The sequence below is a fragment of the Chiloscyllium plagiosum genome, unplaced genomic scaffold (assembly GCF_037043375.1).
Source record: "Chiloscyllium plagiosum isolate Xiang-an unplaced genomic scaffold, Cpla_swu_hap1 HiC_scaffold_27, whole genome shotgun sequence".
Classification (NCBI taxonomy): Eukaryota; Metazoa; Chordata; class Chondrichthyes; order Orectolobiformes; family Hemiscylliidae; genus Chiloscyllium; species Chiloscyllium plagiosum.
This window is the reverse complement of record NW_028270165.1, coordinates 83,409,732-83,426,942: the sequence shown is the minus strand read 5'-3', so window position 1 is coordinate 83,426,942 and position 17,211 is coordinate 83,409,732. Positions and strand designations below refer to the sequence as shown.

The 17,211-nt window shown below is 46.2% G+C and overlaps 1 protein-coding gene and 1 pseudogene across 2 annotated transcripts in view; one reads left to right on the top strand and one right to left on the bottom strand.

The window, feature by feature from the left end:
- LOC148144758 (uncharacterized) overlaps positions 1-17,211 on the bottom strand; it is a gene marked incomplete at its 3' end in the record, with an annotated part of 211,087 nt that overhangs the window by 52,130 nt on the left and 141,746 nt on the right. The gene's annotated exons all lie outside the window — the stretch shown is intronic.
- LOC148144759 (uncharacterized) overlaps positions 1-17,211 on the top strand; it is a 37,358-nt pseudogene that overhangs the window by 8,927 nt on the left and 11,220 nt on the right. Inside the window, exon 3 of the transcript XR_015751602.1 lies at positions 13,569-13,677. The product of XR_015751602.1 is annotated as an uncharacterized LOC148144759 (transcript). The remainder of the gene's footprint in view (positions 1-13,568; positions 13,678-17,211) is intronic.

Here is a 17,211-nt window from a genome sequence, read left to right as displayed (position 1 = left end):
CCTCTGGCAGCTCATTTCATACATGTACCATCCTCTGAGTGAAAACGTGGTCCCTTAGGTCTCTTTCATATCTTTCCCCTCTCACTGTAAACTTATGCCCTCTAGTTCTGGATTCCCCACCCCAGGGAAAAGACTTTGTCTATCTATCCTATCCATGCCTCTCATGATTTTATAAACCTCTATAAGGTCACCCCCCAGCCTCTGACGCTCCAGGGAAAACAGCCCCAGCCCATTCAGTCTCTCCCTATAGCACAAATCTTCCAGTCTTGGCAACATCCTTGTAAATCTTTTCTGAACCCTTAAGTTTCACAACATCTTTCTGCTAGGAAGGGAACCAGAATTGCATGCAATATTCCAACTGTACAGCTGTAACATGACCTCCCAACTCCTGTACTCAATACTCTGACCAATAAAGGAAAGCATACCAAATGCCATCTGCACTATCCTATTGACTTGCGACTCCACTTTCATAGAGCTGTGAACCTGCACTTCAAGGTCTTTTTGTTCAGCAACACTCCCTCGGACCTTACCATTAAGTGTACAAGTCCTTCTAAGATTTGCTTTCCCAAAATGCAGCACCTCACATTTACCTAAATTAGATTCCACTTGCCGCTTCTCAGCCCATTGGCCCATCTGATCAAGATCCCATTGTAATCTGAGGTAACCTCCTTCGTTGTCCACTACACCTCCAATTTTGGTGTCATCAGCAAACTTACTTACTATACCACTTATGCTCACATCCAAAAAGTAGTGGGCCCACTATCTATTTTCAAAGTGGAATTTACAATATATTACATGTATTGACTGCCTGCAGATTGTGCAGTCTTTGAGCAAAGTAGAATGTATTTGCAAACATCATGCTACAAAGACAAACTCCCCCCATGGATGATCTATCTCATGTGTGCATGAGATAGAGAAAAAGTCTATGTCCGTGCTATATATCTCTGTCTATTTGATAGCAGATGCTTTATTCCTGTTGGTGTAAATGTTGTTGTAATTCATAGCTGGGTACTAATAGATGTAAGGGTGACAGAATTCCTCAAGTAGGGCACTGTAAGATTCCTGGGAGACCCCTATTCCTGGTTTACTTCCTCATGAACAAACATTAAGCACGTGCGCCTATTTATGATTTTTGTTTCATTTTTCTTGTTTGATTCCCTGCTATGACTGCACCTTTGTATCAGGATGGTTGACAGGCTGGGAGATTGTGGGTTGGGTTTTGATTGAATGAATATTTTATCGTTCCAGAAGTTATAAAAGGCGGGGTCAAAGCTTTAGCAGAAATCCAGCAGAGCTGAGAACAGACCGACATCTTCGTCTGTGGGAACAGGAGGATCAACACGGGACAGAGAAATCAGGGCCTGAAATCTGAGCTGACACCAGACCACCGTGTGATCAGTGCTTTGATTAGCAGCATCCTTCTACATCAGTCAATGCCAGTTGTCAGACAGGTGCAGCAAGGCAAGTGGTATATTAACAAGCTGAACTGAGATTAGAAGTGGGGATGTCTTCCTGCAGTTAGGGGGTCATTGAATATATTCAAGGCTGAGTTCATCTGATTTTTGAACAATAAAGTGTGGATTTCTTTGTACGCAGGAGGTGTTTTTTTTTATTTTGAATAATTTATGTGTTGATTGCAGGTACAGTATCCACGTTGAAGGTAAGAAAATGGTTTTAAGACCACCACAGAATAGTTACGTTAGACAGCACAGAAACGGACCCTTCAGTCCAACTATTCCATGCTGTCTATGTTCTCCAACTAAACTAGTGCCACTTGCCAGTGTTTGGCCCATATCCGTCCGCACCGTGCCTCTTTATATACTTATCCAAATGTCTTTTAAACGTTGCATCTGAATGTGCATCCACCACTTCCTCTTTACATTCACTCCACACGTGAACCACTCTGTTTATAAACAAACTTTTCCTGATTCTGTCCACTCCGTGAGTTCATTCCCTTTCCTTTCGGTTGCTGCAAGTCGTAAATTGAAGCCCAGAATGAAAAACATGGAAAAGGAGTTGTGAAGAGAGTACCATACACTCAGATGGTTGACAGAATAAGGAGGTTACAGTCTGGAGCAAACTCAATCTTCATTCAGAGAGAGCAGCAGCAGCTTCCGAAGCTCATGTTCCAACGTCTGCATTCAGACACTGATTGGCAGGAGGACCAGTCACCTTCCGGTCCTCCAGGGCTCCTGACTGGCCTCTTTCACTACCCTGTGTCCCAATGATGCAACTTTCAAAGAACTATGTACCTGATTTGGAGATGCTGCCGTTGGACTGAGGTGTGCGAAGTTAAATTTCACACAATACCAGGTGATACTCTAACAGGCTCATTTGTAAGCACTAGCATTGGGAGCACTGCTCTTTCATCAGGTGGTTGTGTCTTCTGATCCTGTTCCACAAACACCCAATGAAGAAGCTCGTGCTTCCAAATAAGCCAGTTGGACGATAACCTGGTGTTGAGTTTTAACTTTATCCACCCCAGTCCAACACCGGCACCGTGGGCGGCACGGTGGCACAGTGGTTAGCACTGCTGCCTCACAGCGCCAGAGACCCGGGTTCAATTCCTGCCTCAGGCGGTAAGGGGAATTACCCCTAACCTAGTGTTATGTAAGGGGTAAATGTAGGGATATGGGTGGGTTGCGCTTCGGCGGGCCGAAGGGCCGGTTTCCACACTGTAATGTAATGTAATCTAATCTAAAACCGGCACCTCCACATCATGTCTAGTGAACCAAGCACACACTTCTCAGTGCTGCCAGGAAACTACAATGCTGATGACATTGCACTCCTAAAAATTTTACAATTTCTAACAATACTGGCTACTCATTCACTGCTGCAACCGATACACAACATTGGAAACATAGTACAGGAGACTGTCAGAAATGAGCACAGCAGGTCAGGCAGCATCTGAGGAACATCAACGTTTCTGGCAATTTCCCTGGTCCTTGCACGCTGCCTGACCTGCAGTGCTTTGCCAGCACCACTCTAATCTTGACTCTGATCTCCAGCATCAGCAGTTCTCACTTTCACATGTAAAATGAGCAGTTTTAAAACAAAAACCTGTTGCAGTTTAAAGCTCTCAGTGAGAGTCTGAGCTCAGTGTGAAGTTCAGGTAATCTTTATTGTGACCCAACTTTGTTACAGCTTCAGAATCTCCCAGCAGAAAGGCGTAGAAAAAGTAGCAATTTTTAAAAAATAGCTCAAGGTCAATGTGCAACCCCTCACTTTCTTCATTATTGGTCACCACTGAGTCATCCCTTTGTAACTGGATCCTTGGTACAGCCTTAACCTGGAGGAAGTATTGCCTCACTCAGCAATTTCAACCTGTATTCCAATCAAGTTGGATGAGCAGCGTAGAGTCCACCAGACTGTTGTGGGCTGGAGTCACGTGTAGGGCAGACCAGGTAAAGGATGCAGCTGGGACGACTGCTCTAATAACTGCTCAAGTCTTCCCTAAAAAAGAAATGAGTGAATCAGATGGGGGTTTTCTTCCACCCCCACCCCACCGACAATGGTTTCACCGTTAAATTCTGAACTCCAGATTTCTGACCAAATTCGAATTCCACCATCTGTCGCGGTGGGAATCGAACTCGGGAGCCACTGGAACTGGGTTGATAGTCCAGTTAATAAAGGCACTCGGCCGTCATTCTTTCAATCCCCCTGCAATGCCACATGATCCCGCTGGTGGCTCCGCAGGTGGGAGAAGCAATTGAAGGCTTCTCCCCTGCGTGGACTCAGCAGGGCAGAGGCCTGGATAAAGGCCCTCACACTGTGTAGGGGAACGGCCTCTTCCCCCGTGTGAACCCGCTGGTGGATCAGCAAGGAGGAAGCCTGGGTAAAGGCCTTCCCGTACTCGGGGCAGCTGAAGGGCCTCTTCCCCTGTGTGGACCCGTTGGTGCCTCAACAGGTTGGAGGATTCACGGAATGTCTTTCTGCACTCGGGGCAGCTGAAGGGCCTCTTCCCCCGTGTGGACCCACCGATGCCTCAGCAGGGCAGAGGCCTGGGTAAAGGCCTTCCCGCACTCAGGGCAGCTGATTCCCTGCTGTGACTACACTGTGCCTGGATTGTTGACTGGCTGGGAGATTGTGGATTGGGGCTTGATTGACTGAATGTTTGTTTGTCCTAGAAGGTGTAGAGGGGGGGCTTCAGAACTTCAACAGACATCCAGCAGAGCTGAGAACAGACACAACATTTAAAAGGCATGTGGATGTCTAATTGTGCCAGCCTCCCTCACTTCCTCTGGCAGTTCATTCCATACATGCACCACCCTCTGAAGTGGTTGCCCCTGCAATCTCTTAAATCATTCCACTCTCACCTCAAACATATGCCTTCTAGTTTTGGACTGCCCTACCCTGGGGAAAAGACCTTAGGGTTTCCCCTCTATCCCTTACAAAGGTCTATAATTTTACCCCTCAGCCTCTGATGCTCCATGGAAAATGCCCCTGGCCTATTCTTTTCTGACCCCTTTCCAAGTTTCATAACATCTTTCCTACAGCAGGGAGACCAGAACTAAATGCAGTATTCCAAAAGTGGCTTAACCAACATCCTGGACAGCCACAACATGACCTCCCAAATCTACTCAATGCTCTGACCAACAAAGGCTATCCTGTCTACCTGAGAACGATGGAACTTGCACTCCAAGGACTCTTTGTTCTGCAACACTCCTCTTAACTGTGTCAGTCCTGCCTGGATTGCTTGACCAAAATGCAACAACTCACATTTCTCAAAATTAAATTCCATCTACCACTCTTTGGCCCCTCCGATCAATTCTAATTTATAGCGAACTCACTTTTCTCTCTCATTCCCTAGAAGCTGAAAATCTCCATCCCACACACACTCCCTCCATTCTCACTTTGCTGACTCTAATCCCTGCTGTACCTCATCCTGAAAGGTCTGGTTCATGATGATTAACAGGCCCACACTCGGGGGGAGGGGGGGGGGGTCTAATTGAAACATACATAATCTTCAAAGCCCGGACAGAGTGGACATTGCAAAGATGTTTCCATTGGTAGGACAGACTTGGGCCAGAGGGCACAGCCTGAGAGGAAAGGGAAGACCTTTTAGAACGGAGAAACTTCTTCAGCCAGAGAGCGGTGAATCTGTGGAATCTATTTCCACAGAAGGCTGTGCAGGCCAGGTCACTGAGGATATTTAAAACTGAGACAGATAGGTTCTTGAGTATCAGGGGGATCAAAGGTTACGGGGAGAAAGTGGGAGAATGGGGCAGGTGGGACTAGTTTAGTTTGTGAACACAGTCAGCATGGTCTAGTTGGATTGAAGGGTCTGTTTGTCCTCTCTGGCTCTGTAACTGTTCTAAACTGGTCTTGAAACCATTTTCATGCCTTCCTCTTGTTCAAAAATCCAATTAAGATCATGGCTAATCTATTCACCATCTGAGATCCTCCTCCCTGCATTGTCCCAACTACCCTTAATTCCCCTATCATTGCAAAAACCCATCCAATTGTGTCTTGAATATACTTAATGAAGCTGCCTCTACTGCTTCCTTGGGCAGAGAATTCCACAGATACACTACACTCCAGGAAAAGCAGTTCCTCCTCATCTCTGTCCTAAATTTACTCCTCCTAATCTTGAGCCCGGTTTCATTCACCAGCATAAATGACTCAATAAGTAGAGTTTCATCCTCACAGGGCAATGAATTCCCACTTTGCACCAAAACCTCGGATTTACTCACTCACTCAGTTGCTGTCTCACAAATGCAAGATTTCATTGTACCTTCTACTCCCATTAAGGGCAAAACATCTTTGAAAACTCCTCAGAAACACTTCTGCTCTCACCGAAGATGATTGGAGTCATACAGCACAGAAACAGACCCTTTGTCCATCCACATTAAGGGCAAACCATCTTTGAAAGCTGCTCTGAAACTCCAGCCTTCACAATCACACTTCTGCTCTCACTGAAGATGATTAGAGTTATATAGAACCGAATCAGACCCTTTGTCCATCCACACATCATTCCTGATGAAGTGCTGAGGACTCTCCTGGTCCTCAGATGCTGCCTGACCTACCACCATTTTCAACGCCACACTTTGACTCTAATCTCCAACATCTGCAGTTCTCACTTTCTCCACATCCCAAAGTATCACCATTTAAACAATACATCTCCTTTCTGCTTTTTTTCCATAGCAAAGGCTATAACTTCACATTGAGATACTGCATTTGCCACGTGTTTGCAAATTGTGGTCTTCTCGACTTCGGGGAGACTGAGCATAAACTTGGGGAATGGATTGGCGAGCATCACAGCTGGGTCCGCAGAGGCTGACCAGACCTCCCAGTCACCATCGATTTTAATTCCCCTTCCCACTCCCTTTCTGACAAGAACATCATAGCCTTCCTCTATTGCCACAACGAACCAAACTGCAAATTGGGGAAACAACACCCCATCTTCCGCCCGGGCAGCCTACAGCCTGCAGGACCCAACATCGAGTTCTCCAATTTCAAATAACCTCCCTTTCCATCACCCGACTCCCTTCTCAGCCCCGTGCCCCTCACTACCACTCCTTCCTGCCACCAACCTGATTTCTTCCACCCAATGATTAATCAGACTGTATCCTCTCCCTGTCTTCACCTATCCCCACTTTAGCCCCCGAACCCGGCACCCATCCCCAGTCCTGAGGAAAGGTTACACCCGAAATATCGACTTCTACACCTCGTGATGCTGCCTGATTTGCTGTGTCCTTCCAGCCTCCTGTCTGTCTATTTTGCCAATTGAGACACAGACCTCGATCACTTTTCCATAGTCTGTCCCCTCCCTGGCTTCAATCCCTTTCCTTTCAGTTGCTGTAAGTCAACAATTGAACTCCGGAAAGAAATAGAAATGGCAAAGGGGGCGAGAAAAGAGAGTGCTGTACTCACAAATCTTAGACAGAGGAAAGAATTTGCAGTCTGGGTGAAGCTCAATGTTGATTCAGAAAGAGAGGAGCAGGAGTAGCAGCTTCAGAAATTCATGGTCCAACTTCCACATTCAGACAATGGGGTTGCTCTGATTGGCAGGAGGACCAGTTTTGTTTTGGTCCTCCATGGTTCCCTATTGGACCATCAAAGGAAGATCGCGCGCCATTTTTTGCGGAGAGTGATGAGCATGCCCAGTGTTTAGCTGACACCGGTGGGCATGTGCACTGCGTTACTGACACCGGGAAACATGCGCAGTATGCTCACTAAGGATGCTGGTGTTCCTATCAGATTTTGAGTCCAAATGCCAATAGGACAAAAAAGGGGTCGAGCTACAATTTATTTTTCCCTGTGATTCGACATTGTATTGTTTTTGCATTCTGTCTGGCTGCTCAACTTTTGTATGTCTTTTCCCCACGTTGTGCGAGTCCAGAACTGGAGGGCATGGGTTTAGGGTGAGAGGGGAAAGGTTTCGGAGGGGTAACCTTTTTGCACAGACGGTGGTGCGTGTCAGCCAGAGGAATTGGTGGAGGTTAGTACAATGATAATATTTAAAATGCATCTGCATGGGGATATGAATAGGACAGATTCAGAGGGATAAGGGGCCAAATGCTGGCAAATGGGTCACTAGATTAATTTAGGATATCTGGTCGGCATAGACCGAAGGGTTTGTTTCTGTGCTCTGTGACGCTATTTCTGGATAGTTGGAACCAACTTCACAAGACTAGAACTAGGCCATTCACCCCTTACATTCAAGATCAGAATGGTATTGGAAATCACAGCAGGTCAGGCAGCATCCAAGGAGCAGGAAAATCGACGTTTCAGGCAAAAGCCTCGAATGCTGCCTGACCGGCTGTGCTTTTCTGGCACCACTCTAATCTTGACTCTAATCTCCTGCATCTGCAGTGCTCACTTTCGCCCATTCACCCCTTCCAGCCTGTCCTGAGCGGTGGTCTGACTGCGTTTATTTCAGTGAAAGAATTAGATAGATTTCAGCAGCTCTTTTAAAAAACTTGAATACGCTTTCTGGCTTTAATTATGTTTCTGAAGATATCATTTTAGGTTTAGGGTGTAGGTTTGATATCCACACGTTTCATCACCTGGCTCGGTAACATCATCAGTGGCGACCTCCAAGTGAAGTGAAGCTGTTGTCTCCTGCTTTCTATTTATATCTTTCTCCTGGATGGGGTTCCTGGGGTTTGTGGTGATGTCATTTCCTGTTCGTTTTCTGAGAGGTTGATAGATGGTATCTCGGTCTATGTGTTTGTTTATGGCGTTGAGGTTGGAGTGCCAGGCCTCTAGGAATTCTCTGGCAAGTCTTTGCTTAGCCTGCCCCGGGATAGATGTGTTGTCCCAGTTGAAATGGTGTTTTTTTTTCATCTGTGTGTGGGGCTACAAGGCCTGGCACTCCAACCACAACGCCATAAACAAACACATAGATCTTGATGCCATCTATCAACCCCACAGAAAATGAACAGGAAATGACATCACCACAAACCCCAGGAACCCCATCCAGGAGAAAGATATAAATAGAAAGCAGGAGACAACAGCTTCGCTTCACTTGGAGGTCGCCACTGATGATGTTACCTAGCCAGGTGATGAAACGTCTGGATATCAAACCTACAGCCCAGCGAGCAAACCTACACCCTAAACCTCAACCTGAGCTACAAACCTTGCAAAAATCATTTTAGGTATTCTCAATTTTGAAGATCAGCCATTTCTCACCCCCCCCCCCCCCCCCCAACTCCCAGGTAGAGTCATTACTATCCATTATCTCTCTCTCTCTGTCCTTTGAAGGGCTTGATACAGCGGTCAAAGATGGTTCGAGGCTTGAGAAAGGACGGGTGTGGTGGGGGCTGGCGAGAAAAGAGACCGAAAGGATGGGGGACAGAGAGAGAGCAAATGGCGGTCAGAGTGTGGGGGTAGAGAGAGAGAGATTGAGCGGGGAAGAGAGAGTGGGCATTGCGGAGAAGTGGGAGATGGCACAGGACAGGGTGATACTAGGCACATAGATACACAAGAAGAAAGTCCTGGAGATCAGAGCTGAAGAAGGGTTATGCCCGAAACGTCGATTCTCCTGTTCCTTGGATGCTGCCTGACCTGCTGCGCTTTTCTAGCAACAGATGTTCAACATATATACACAAGATGGCCACTGAGCCATCAGTTGGTCATCTTGACACACAAGATGGGCTCTGGATCACAATATGGAGAGAAACAGCAGAGCAGATACAGACACTGCCTGGGTCACCAGAATACCAGCACAATGGACTCACAACCCAGGTAATTAGTTTAAGGTGGGTGGGGGAGAGAATACACATGAGTAATGAACATTGCCCGCTGAAATGTCTGGGTCCAGACAACACCTCCTATAGAAGTGCTTACAGCTTGATACAGACTCAATACCAAATGCTAATAGCCAGGGCTGCAGGAATCCTCCTTCTCAGGAAGAGCAATTAGCGCCCATTACTACAAAAATGGATTTCCATGCAGACATTGAAATGGACAATGTCTGCACTGAAACTGACAACGCCTGTTGGAAATTAACAAAGGTTGTGTTGGAACTGACAATGATTGTATCAACTATCAACGATTCTGCAAGGATTACCATAAACAAATCATGTTACAAAGACAATAATCTCATCCCTGATCGATTGTATCACAAAATGTATAAAAGTTTCTTGACGTGTTCTCCAGGTCGAGAGACGTCTCGCAGCTGACACTGTGCTGTTGGTGTCTTTCTCTCCCCGGAGCCCTGTCATGATGAACTCTGTCATTGAACCCCAATTCTGACTCTAAGCCTGGTGTTTTTCCCCACAACAGGGGAGAGAGAATGATGCGGGGGGTGGCAGATAGTGGGGGGAGCGAGAGAGAATGGATGATGGGGGCTGGTAGAATGGACATGGTACAGAGGGTGGGGTGAGAGAGAATAGATGGGGGCAGAGGGTGGGATGGAGAGAGAATAGATGGCGGGGCAGAGGGTTGATAGAAGGACTAGTCAGGAGGCAGAGGGTGGGGAAACAAACGACAGGGGTGCAGAGGGTTGCGTGAGAAAGAATGGACAGGGTGTTCGGATTATAGAGGGAGAATGGACAAGAAGTTGGGGGTGAAGAGAGAAATGACATGGGACGCTGTAGATGGCGAGGGAATGGACAGTGGGTGGAATGAACAGGGGGAGCTGTGGGTGTCAGGGGGAATGGACAAGGGGGAGCTGCGTGGTTAGCACTGCTGTCCCACAGCATCAGGCTGCCAGTTTTGATTCCAGCCTCGGGCGATTGTCTATGTGGAGTTTGCACATTCTCCCTGTGTCTGCATGGGTTTCCTCTGGGTGCTGCAGTTTCCTCCCACAGTCCAAAGATGTGCAGGTCAGGTGAATTGGCCATGCTAAATTGCCCATAGTGTTAGGTGCATTAGTCAGGGGTAAATGGGTCTGGGTGGGTTACTTTTCAGAGGGTCGGTGTGGACTGGGTGGGCTGAAAAGCCTGTTTCCACACTATAGGGAATCTAATCATCTAATCAAAAAGAGGGGTGTCTCATATGTATTCCTTCAATTAGTTTTGAAATATTGTTTGTGTGTCATAATTGTTAAGGTATACCTGGCATATAGAGAGATGGCTATGGTTGTTGGAAGTCAATCATCTCAGTTACAGGACATCTCTGCAGGAATTCATAGGGTAGTGTCTTAGGCTCAACCATCTTCATCAGTGACCTTCAACTATCATAAGGTCAGGGGTGGTGATATTCGCCAATAATTGCACAATGTTCAGCACGATTCACAACTGCTCACAAACTGAAGCAGTTCAGCTTGAAATGCAACAAATCTTAACAATATCCAATGGGCTGATGAATGGCAAGTAACATATATGCCATTCCAATGCCAAACAATGACTCATCCCCAAAAGAGATAATCTGACCACTGCCCCGTGATATTCAACAGTGTTACTGTCACTAAACACCCCACTATCAACGTTCTTGGGGCATCCAAAAAGCTTGATACCATCTAGGACAAAGTCGCCTGCTTGATTGGCACCATCTCCACATCCATCCACTCCCTCTGTCCCACTGTTCAGAAGCAGTAGTGTGTACGATCTACAAGATGCAACACAGAAATTCACCAAAGATACTTAGAAAATACCTTCCAAACCAAGAACCACTTCCATCTAGAAGGATCAGGGCAACAGATGCTTGGGAACACAACCTCTTGACTTGGAAACACATTGCTGTTCCTTCAGTGTTGCTGGGTCCAAATCCTGTAATTCTCTCCCTCAGGACATTGTGGGTCACCGTACAGCGTGTGGACCACAGCAGTTGAAGAAGGCACCTTCTCAAGGGGAACTAAATGCTGGCCAGCCACCGGTGCCCATGTAACATGAATAACTTTTAATAAATGATTGAAACGGAGGGTTGGAACCTTCAAACTAAAAAAAAATTGACGTTCAGGTGGAACAGACGTTGGGCTTTGATTCGGTCCTTATTTGAGGACAGATAAAGAGCGATATACTGACACTGAACTGGAAATAGAGTTTAGAGTTGAACACCTGTAGTGTTTCACTCAGTGTATAAATTGAAAATCGATTAAAGATTAGCTCTTGACGTGTCCGTCTCCAACACATAAAAAAGGACAGTTAAGGAGGCGAACGGGACTCTTGCTTTCATCTCTTTAATGGCTGATGTAGGACCCACAATCCCATGCGATCGACATACTGCTCTATCGGCCGTGAGGAGTGTTCATGGTGCGCATGTGTGAGATCGAAATGGGGCCCCGCCCCTCGTCGTTCTGATGGACGGGGAGACCAATCTTTGGGAAACCCTATAGGACCGGAAGGGGCCTGGTCCTCCTGCCAATCAGAACCCCCGCCACTGTCTGAATGCGGAAGTTCGACCATGAGCTTCTGAAGTTGCTGTTGCTCCTCTCTCTCTGAATGAAGATTGAGCTTCAGCCCAGACTGTAACTTCCTTCCTCTGTTTAACATCTGGGAGTACCCCACTCTCTTTTCTCGCCCTCTTTCCCATTTCTTTTCTCATCCTTTGGTTCAGCTGTTGGTTTGTAGGAGCTGAGGGAAAAAGAAAGTCAATCGAGGTGAAGGGACAGACTCTGGAAAAGGTTGGTCTAGATCTGTGCCTGTTAATGTTTGACAGGCTTTGTTTCCTGAGCTTGACACATTTACTTGTCTGCAAAAAAGGATGGCCTCTTAATCCATGTTGGGGATGGAAGTGGATTATGCTGTGGGTGACTTGCTGGTAGTAGTCCAATAAACATTGGATAAGTAATCATGACACACAAGCCTTGAGTTATTGACTGTTTATTCGGAGCTCACGGGGAGAGCCAAGTCGACCTAATAGTCACAAGTCACTCCGACGAGAAACAGAGTTGTGTGATTCTATAGGTTACAATCATTTAACAATTAGCAAACTGTTAATTGCAGGAAATTGAGCAAACTGAGGCACTTTACCCAGTCACGTAGTGTCTGGACAGTGTTGGATGTGTACAGTAGGTCCTTGCAAAGAGAAAGATATTGCCATGCAAGGAAAGAATTTGTTTATCAGGTAGCAGTACAGCTGTAAGGCAGACTGTCTCTGTTGAGTCTGAGAATTAAGGGTAGCTGGGACAATGCAGGGAGGAGGAGCTGAGACAATGGATGGCAGAGCAGGCTAGATTGGTCAAATGGCCTACTCCTGCTTCTATTGCTCTGAAACTATAACCCCGCATTTCCCATTGGCTAACCCACCTAACCTGCACATCCCTGGACACTGGACAATTTAGCATAGCCAATCCAAATCGAGGCCGGTGAGTAATGTAGTGATTTGGAAAATGAACATCAGAGAACAATAGAAAGGGACAAGGAGAGTAAATATACCAGCAATCAAATCTGGATTATAAAGATCACAAAAACTGAAACGATACATGGTGAGTCTGGATGTGTGCTGCATTGTAACAAAAGTGAATGAATTAACTGCACACACTGAAGTGAATAATTATGGTCTGAGAGTCATCACAGAGACATGGCTTCAGGATGGCAAGGATTGGATCCTGAATATTGACGGGGGAGTCAGATAGGAAGCGAGGTAAAAGCAGAGGGTTGGCACTGCTAATCAAAGCACTGAGCACACGGTAGTCTGGTGTCAGCTCGGGTTTCAGGGCCTGATTTCCCTGTCCTCTGATTTCCCTGTTCCCACAGAGTAAGATGTCGGTCTGTTCTCAGCTTTGCTGGACTTCTGCAGAAGCTTTCACGCCTCTTTTACAGCTTCCAGAACAAGAAAACATTCAGTCAATCGAAAGTCAAACCACAATCTACCAGAAATAGGGCTCTCCCAGGATTCTGATAGTGCCCTACTTGAGGAATTCTCTCTCCCTTCAATGTAACTATTAGTATTGTTGGGGCAAAGTAACTTGTGTGTCAAATCGTTTAAAGCAAAGTAGTCAGGAGAGGAGACCTTGAGCAATTAACTAGCTTTATTCGTTGCCATTGGGGAATACCTCTTAGTTCAAAACAAAGTCTGATGTATTCTAATGTAATACAGAATGTTACAAGTTTTATGGTACATCACAAGTCCCACTCTCCATTAATTATGCAACTGAGGGGCAGTCATAAGGTTCACATACATTGCCCAGACCTACATTTCTTAATGTCTACAAAACTGAATGTTATCTTATACTGCAGGTTCAGCTAGGTTCTAATTACCGATAAGGGACAGAGAGAACGAATCCATCATTCTATGAAGCAGCACAGTCTAATTGCCTGAAGAGCAGAGACAGCCTGCAGCTGCAAGGTCAGTCTATCAAAACAGAATTCCTTAGCCAGGGCTCAGACAGCATTATGTTAACAGGCTACATTTTCCTGCAAACATTGCTTTGTGACAAAATGGCTTCCATGCAGTTTTGTCAATTTTGATCAAATTCTCCCACAATCCCTCCTTTTTATTAAAAAGAAGAGATTGTGGATGTCAGCAAAAGGAGGAATTATACCCAGAGCCAGGGGTATTATCAGGGGTTGGTGTTTGGAGATCAGACTGATAGTCCTCGGGTTCAGTAAGGACAGGAACAGAAGGCTCCAGGGATTGGGAATCATCATCAGGGGTTTCATCAGGAATGGCAAATCTCGGCATCTGGGAGATCGCTGGAGAGGAGGGCCACAACAGTGAACTGAGCAGAGCACAGGATTGTCTGCGGGGTGACTTTGGTATCCAGTTCCAAAGGCAGGGGAAAAGAAAGCTGCAAGTTGCTCAAACTCTATAAGGGCTCGCTTGATACGAGTTCAGGACGGATGGGGATATGGGCACATACCTAGCAGCTAGAGTGGTTGACCTACTGTGCATAAAAAAAAAGTAATCAACTGTAATTCCTGTTTACTAGAGGTTATCAGGCCCAATCAAACATAGTTAGTGAAAGAAAGATAAGGAATAGTGCAGTGAAAGGCAGAATGATCAGGCTGAGGCATTCACGGATGAAGGCTGAAGATGTGTCTCTGACGGGGTCTTCTGGTGTTCCTCCAGGAGGTGGCGCTCGTTTGCATTGTGTTGTGTGTGTCCATGCGGCCTCCCCTTGACCCTGACTGCTGACCGGGTAACCCAGCAGGACTAGGAACGGGCCTTTCCATCTCAGCTCCAATATGTCCCGGTCCTAATGCTGAGGCTTGGCGTACCCATGAATGTAAACTCTGAAGAGTTTTGGTTAACTGATGCAAATATTTCCCACTTGTCCAACACTAGAGTGTCAGCTGTTTCAGTCATTGGGATGGTTTTGATTCATCTACTAAATACATCTACTCTTATTCGACAATATTCATAACAATGTACGCGAGGTGATTCTATAAAAGCAAGTTGTAGACAGGGAAAAAGGCCGACCAGGCAAGGAGGTGGTTAACAAACACACTCTCTCTGCCTGCCTGCCTGCGGCTCTCGCTCTCTCTTTTTTTCTCTCTCTCTCTACTTGCCTGCCTGCGCCTCTCTCTCTCTCTCTGCCTGCACCTCTCTCTCTCTCTGCCTGCCTGCACCTCTCTCCCGCTAACTGCGCCCCCCCTCTCTCTCTGCCTGCCTGCGCCCCTGTCTCTCTCTCTCTCTGCCTGCCTATGCCCCCCTCTGCCTGCACCTCTCTCACTCTCTGCCTGCCTGCGTCTCTCTCACTCTCTGCCTGCCTGCGTCTCTCTCACTCTCTGCCTGCCTGCATCTCTCTCACTCTCTGTCTGCCTGCACCTCTCTTACTCTCTCTGCCTGCGCCCCCCTCTCTCTTTCTCTCTCTCTGCCTGCCTGCGTCCCTCTCTCTCTCTGCCCGCTTATTCCCCCTCTGCCTGCACACCTCTCTCTCTCTGTCTGCCTGCGCGCCTCTCTCTCTCTAACACTCGTCAACTTTCTACATGTCTCAGTTAATAGTTGCCCAATGTGTCCTGTATGCCAAATTCATTCAAGTCTGGATGTCCTGAAGCGAGCAATTATACTTCAGATTTCTACTCGCCAATTAAAACTAATGTTGGGCACTCAAACAGATCGGGGGCATCTTGAAGAATGCCACGGACCTCAGTGTGGGTCCAGGGCTTATCAAATAGGGTTTCACCTCTCGTAACCCTGGGGTAAGCAAATTCATTATTACTAACTTTGTAAAGCACAGGTGCTGTCAGCAACTTTACGTCAGGACACTAGGACCCTGTTGAGTTCTCTCACTCGTATCTTGTGGCTGAGTAGGGAGAATTGTATCAACATTTCTAACAGCATTTTTGTCCCTGGCCAGCTTTCCCCATTATTTTGGATACAACTAAAGCAGCAACCACCCTCTATATTTCATCTCTCAAAGGATATCGGCGGTGACCTGGCAGGACCCGGGTATCTCCTGCCTGACTCGCCAACTGTGGGGATGGAAAGAAAGCCCCATGTCAGGAAAGAATTTGTTTATCAGGAAGCAGTACAGCTGCAAGGCCAACCGTTTCCGCTGAGCCTGGGAAACACAAGTTTTAGCAAGCAGGCTCTAAGCTGAGATTCAAAATGGTTTCCAGGCTTTAATATGTGACCAAATGGCTGACCCAAATCTAACAATTCTCCCACATCATCGCAGGGAATAAAACAAGAAAAATGAAACATAATTAGAAATAAAAAGGGGATCGTGCTTAATGTTTGTTCATTACGAAGTAAACAAGAAATAGCAGTCTCCCAGGACTCGAATGGTGCCCTACTTGAGGAATTCTGTCCAACAAGTTTAATTGGAAACAGTTGCTTTCGGAGTGCAGCTCCTTCATCAGGGGATTGTGGAATATAAAATTGTAAGACACAGAATTTATAGCAACAGTTTATAGTGTGATGTAACTGAAACTATACATTGAAAAAGACCTGGATTGTTTGTTAAGTCTCTCATCTGTTCGAATGACCATGATAGTTTCAGTTCTTTCAAATGTAAATCACAAAACCTTTTAAAATAGTTAAATCCTCAAGTGAACTTTACCAATTGGTGTCGTGTCAGCCCAGATAATGTATTGAAGGTGTGAGTTCCCCTGTGTGAGACTGTCTGTGCCACAATGGTTAAATTGACTTACAGAATCTTACATGGATTCATGCAGTTTTTGAGCAAAGTAAGACGTAATTCTGCAAGTACAAATTCACCCAACAAACTTGTGCGTGTGTGTGTGTGTGTGTGTGTGTGTGGGAGGGGGGATGTATATTTGCAGATACATTCGATCCACTTTTTTAAGGAAAAATCTGCAGGCAGTCAATGCATGTAATAGTTTGTAAATTCGACTTTGGAAACAGAACCAGTCTGACTCAAGATTGGGATACAGGCAGACTCTGACCTCACACCTTTAATGCATTGTCTGAGCTGAGATGTGAGCTTTTGCTATAAAACCTTGTTATCTCGAGAAGGTGACAACAAGAAATTCTGGGATTTACATTGTAATGAGACCTGCAACCTATTTGAAAAGGTGGAAGACTTAACAATCCAGGTTTGATCAATATACCATTTCAGTTGCAGGACACTGGAATGTTTTGCTCTAAATTGTGTCTTAGGATCTTATCCTCCACAACCACCTGATGAAGAGGCAGCACTTCAAAAGTTACTGCTTCCAAAGAAGCCTGTTGGACTACAGCCTGGAGTTATGTGATTCTAGAATCTGGGTTCCATCATCTGCAGTCCTTGTTTTTACCTAGTTGATTTTAACCCTACTGTGAATCCTCTTGCAAGGATGCCTGCCTTGAAGAAGTTTTCCTCCTCTCTCTACAAGAATCTCAAGGAATCCCTCTCCCACTGCAACTCCCAGGTCATTTCCTCTGCCCTGCAGCTCTTCAACCATGTCCTGAAACAGACTCGCTACCACAGCCACA